This window comes from Pristiophorus japonicus, unplaced genomic scaffold, assembly GCF_044704955.1.
Source record: "Pristiophorus japonicus isolate sPriJap1 unplaced genomic scaffold, sPriJap1.hap1 HAP1_SCAFFOLD_1485, whole genome shotgun sequence".
Lineage (NCBI taxonomy): Eukaryota > Metazoa > Chordata > Chondrichthyes > Pristiophoridae > Pristiophorus > Pristiophorus japonicus.
Window position 1 is genome coordinate 22501 of NW_027251160.1, and position 5000 is coordinate 27500.

Here is a 5000-nt window from a genome sequence, read left to right on the forward strand (position 1 = left end):
GAGAGTGAGAGGGAGAGATGGCGAGAGAGAGAAAGAGAGAAGGCGAGAGAGAGAGATAGAGATAGAGAAGGCGAGAAGGCGAGAGATAGGAGGGGAGAGATTGAGAAGGCGAAAGAGTGAAGGCGAGAGAGAAGGCAAGAGAGAGAAGGTGAGAGAAAGAGAGAAGGTGAGAGAGAGAGAGAAAGAGAGAAGGTGAGAGAGAGATAGAAAGAGAGAAGGTGAGAGAGAGAGATAGAAAGAGAGAAGGTGAGAGAGAGAGAGAGAGAGATGGAGAAAGAGAGAGAGAAGGTGGGAGAGAGGGAGAGAGAGGGAGGGAGAGAGAGAGAAGGCGAGAGAGAGAGAAAGCGAGAGAGAGAAGATGAGAGACTAGGTGAGAGAGAGATGGTGAGAGAGAGAGAGAGAAAGAGAGAGAGAGAGTGATAGGGAGAAGGCGAGAGAGACACAATGGCGAGAGAGAGAAGGCGAGTGAGAGAGAAAGCGAGAGGGAAAGAGAGAGAGAGATGGCGAGAAAGAGAGAGAGAGAGGGGGAGCGCGAGAAAGAGAGAGAGAGAGAGAGATAGAAGGCAAGAGATAGAGTGATGGAGAGAGAGAGAGAGATAAGTCGAGAGGGGGAGAGAAGGTGAGCGAGAGAGAGTGAATGCGAGAGAGAGAAGGAGAGAGAGAGAGATGGCGAGGGAGAGATCGCGAGAGAGAAGTTGAGAGAAAGATGGCAAGAGAGAGAGAGAGAGAAGGCAAAAGAGAGAGCAGTAGAGAGAGATAGAGAGAGATGGCGTGAGAGAGCAGGCATGAGAGAGAGAGAGAGAGATAAGGCGCGAGAGAGAGAAAGAAGGCGGGGGAGAGAAGGTGAAACAGAGAGAGAGGGAGCGAACACGAGAGAGAGAGAGAAAGCGAGAGAGAAGGCGAGAAAGAGAGTGAGAGAGAGAGAGAAGGTGAGAGAGAGAGAGAAGGCGAGAGAGAGAAGGCGAGAGAAAGAGAGGAAGGCGAGACAGAGAAGGTGACAGAGTGAGAGAGGGAGAGAGAGAGAGCGAGAAGGTGAGAGAGAGTGAGAAGGCAAGAGCGAGAGAGAGAGAGAAGGCAAGAGAGAGAGAGTGAGAGATAGAGAGAATAAGAGAGAGAGAGTAGGAGAGAGAGATGGAGAGAGAGAGAGAGAGAAGGAGAGAGAGAGAAGGAGAGAGAGAGAAGGAGAGAGAGAGAAGGAGAGAGACAGAAGGAGAGAGAGAGAGAGAGTGAGAAGGTGAGAGAGAGAGAGAGGTGGGATAGAAGGTGAGAGAGAATGCGAGAGAGAGAAGGAGCGAAAGAGAGAGAGAGAGAGGTGAGAGAGATAAGGCGAGAGAGAGTGAGAGAGAAAGAGAGAGAAGGCGATTGATGGAAGGAGAGGGAGAGAAAGAGTGAGAGAGAATGCGAGAGAGACAGATAGCAAGAGAGAGAAGGCGAAAGAGAGAAATGGTGAGAGAGAGAAAGAGAGAAGGCGAGAGAGAGAAAAAGAGATAGAGAAAGTGAGAAGATGAGAGAGAGAGACAGGAAAGGGAAGAGAGAGAAGGCGAGAGAGAAGCCGAGAGAGAGAGAAAGCGAGAGAGAGAAGGTGAGGGACTAGGTGAGAGAGAGAAGGTGAGAGAGAGAGAGAAAGCGAGAAGGTGATAGAGAGGGAGAGAGACAGAGAAAGAGAGAGAGAAGTTGGGAGAGAGGGAGAGAGAGAGAAGGTGAGAGAGAGAAGGCGAGGGAGAGAAGGCGAGAGAGAGAAGGCGAGAGAGAGAAGGCGAGAGAGAAGGCGAGAGAGAAGGCGAGAGAGAGAAGGTGAGAGAAAGAGAAAGAAAGAGAGAAAGAGAGAAGGTGAGAGAGAGGGAGAGAGACAGAGAAAGAGAGAGAGAAGGTGGGAGAGAGGGAGAGAGAGAGAAGGCAAGAGAGAGAAGGCGAGGGAGAGAAGGCGAGGGAGAGAAGGTGAGAGAGAAGGCGAGAGAGAGAGAGAGAGAGAGAAGGTGAGAGAGAGAGAGAGAGAAAGCAAGAGAGAGAAGGTGAGAGACTAGGTGAGAGAGAGAAGGTGAGAGAGAGAGAGAGAGAGAGAGAGAGAAAGAGAGAGAGAGATAGAGTGAGAGAGAGAGAGAGAGTGTGAGAGAGCGAGAGAGAGAGTGTGATGGGGAGAAGGCAAGAGAGAGAAAATGGTGAGAGAGAGAAGGCGAGAGAGAAAGAGAAGGCGAGAGGGAAAGAGAGAGAGAGAAGGCGATGGAGCGAAAAGGAGAGAGAGAGAGAAGGAGAATGAGAGAGAGAAAGTGGGAGAGAGGGAGAGAGAGAAGGCCACAGAGAGATGGTGAGAGAAAGAGAGAGACTGAGAAGGTGAGAGAGAGAAGGCGAGAGAGAGAATGAGGGAGAGAGAGAAGGCGAGAGAGAGAGAGAGCAGTAGAGAGAGAGATGGCGTGAGAGAGTAGGCAAGAGAGAGAGAAGGCGAGAGAGAGAGAGAAAGAAGGCGGGGGAGAGAAGGCGAGAGACAGAGAGAGAGGGAGAGAACACGAGAGAGAGAGAGAAAGGGAAAGCGAGAGAGAAGGCGAGAAGAGAGAGAGAGAGAGAGAGAGAGGGGGAGGGCGAGAAAGAGAGACAGAGAGACAGAGAGAAGGCGAGAGAGAGAGAGAGAAGGCGAGAGAGAGAAGGCGAGGGAGAGAGAGAGAGAGAGAGAGAGAGAGAGAGAGAGACAAGGTGGGAGAGAGGGAGCGGGAGAGGGAGAGAAGGCGAGAGAGAGAGATAGCGAGAGAGAGAATACAAGAGAGTGAGAGAGAGAGATGGCGAGAGAGAGAGAAAGAGAGAAGGCGAGAGAGAGAGAGAGAGATAGAGATAGAGAAGGCGAGAAGGCGAGAAGGCGAGAAGGCGAGAAGGCGAGAAGGCGAGAAGGCGAGAAGGCGAGAAGGCGAGAGAGAGAGACAGGAAAGGCGAGAGATAGAAGGGGAGAAATTGAGAAGGCGAAAGAGTGAAGGCGAGAGAGAAGGCGAGAGAGAGAAGGTGAGAGAAAGAGAGAAGGTGAGAGAGAGAGAGGGACGGAGAAAGAGAGAGAGAAGGTGGGAGAGAGCGAGAGAGAGGGAGGGAGAGAGAGAGAAGGCGAGAGAGAGAAAGCGAGAGAGAGAAAGCGAAAGAGAGAAGATGAGAGACTAGGTGAGAGAGAGATGGTGAGAGAGAGAGAGAGAGAAAGAGAGAGAGAGAGAGTGATAGGGAGAAGGCGAGAGTGACACAATGGCGAGAGAGAGAAGGCGAGAGAGTGAGAGAAGGCGAGAGGGAAAGAGAGAGAGAGATGGCGAGAAAGAGAGAGAGAGGGGGAGGGCGAGAAAGAGAGAGAGAGTGAGAGAGAGAGAGAGAAGGTGGGAGAGAGGGAGGGAGAGAGAGAGAAGGCGAGAGAGAGAAGGCGAGAGAGAGAAGGTGAGAGAGAGAGAGAAAGCGAGAGAGAGATGATGAGAGAGAGAGAGAGAGAAAGAAAGAGAGAGAGAGAGTGATAGGGAGAAGACGAGAGAGACACAATGGCGAGAGAGAGAAGGCGAGAGAGTGAGAGAAGGCGAGAGGGAAAGAGGAGAGAGATGGCGAGAAAGAGAGAGAGGGGGAGGGCGAGAAAGAGAGAGAGAGTGCGAGAGAGAGAGAGAGAGAGGCGAGAGAGAGAGATCGATGGAGAGAGAGAGACATAGAAGGCGAGAGAGTGAGAGGGGGAGACACGGTGAGAGTGAGAGAGAGAGAGAGAAAGAGAGAGAGAGAGAGAGAGAGAGAGATGGTGAGAGAGAGACGGCGAGAGAGAGACGGTGAGAGAGAAAAGGTGAGATGGTGAGAGAGAGAGATTGAGAGAGAGTGAGAGAGAGAGTGTGAAGGCGAGAGAGAGAGAAGGCGAGAGAGAGAGAGAGAAGGCGAGTGAGACAGAGAGGGAGAAGGCGAGAGAGAGAAGGCGAGAGAGAGAGAGAGATAGAGGGAGAGAGAGAGAGAGCGAGAAGGCGAGAGAGAGAGTGAGAAGGCAAGAGCAAGAGAGAGAGAGAGAGAGAGAGAGAGAAAGCGAGAGATAGCAAGAGAGAGCGAGAGGGAGAGATAAAGCGAGAGAGAGAGAGAGAAGGCAAGAGTGAGAGAGACAGATAGAGAGAAGGAGAGAGAGACAGAGTGAGAGAGAGAGAGAGATGGCGAGAGAGAGAGAGAAGGCGAGAGAAAGATGGCGAGAGAGAGAGAGAGAGAGAAAGCGGGAGAGAGAGAGAGAGAGAGAGAGAGAGAGAGGGAAAGCGAGAAAGCGAGAGGGGGAGAGAGAGAGAAGTCAAGCGAGAGAGAGGGAGAGAGAGAGAGAGAAGGCGAGAGAGAGAGAGGGGGAGAGAAGGTGCGAGAGAGAGAGAGAATGCGAGAGAGAGAGAAGGGGAGAGAGAGAGAGAGATGGCGAGGGAGAGATCGCGAGAGAGAGAGCAGTAAGCAGTAGAGAGAGATAGAGACAGATGGCGTGAGAGAGCAGGCAAGAGAAAGAGAGAGAGAAGGCGCGAGAGATAGAAAGAAGGCGGGGGAGAGAAGGCGAGAGACAGAGAGAGAGGGAGCGAACACGAGAAAGAGATCGAAAGTGAGAGAGAAGGCAAGAAAGAGAGAGAGAGAGAGAGAGAGAGAAGGAGAGAGAGAAGGCAAGAGAGAGAGAGAAGGCGAGAGAGAGAAGGTGAGCGAGAGAGGGAGAAGGCGAGAGAGAGAAGGCGATAGAGTGAGAGAGAGGGAGAGAGGGAGAGAGAGAGAGGGAGAGAGAGAGAGGGAGAGAAAAAGAAAGAGAGAGAGAGAGAAGGCAAAAGAGAGATAGTGAGCGATAGAGAGAAGGAGACAGAGACAGTGGGAGAGAGAGAGATAGAGAAAGAGAGGGAGAAGGCGAGAGAGAGAGAGAGAGAGAGAGAGAAGGAGAGAGAGAGAGAATGAGAAGGCGAGAATGCGAGAGAGAGAAGCAGAGAGAGAGGTAAGAAAGATAAGGCGAGAGAGAGTGAGAGAGAAAGAGAAGGCGAGTGAGGGAAGGAGAGGGAGAGAAA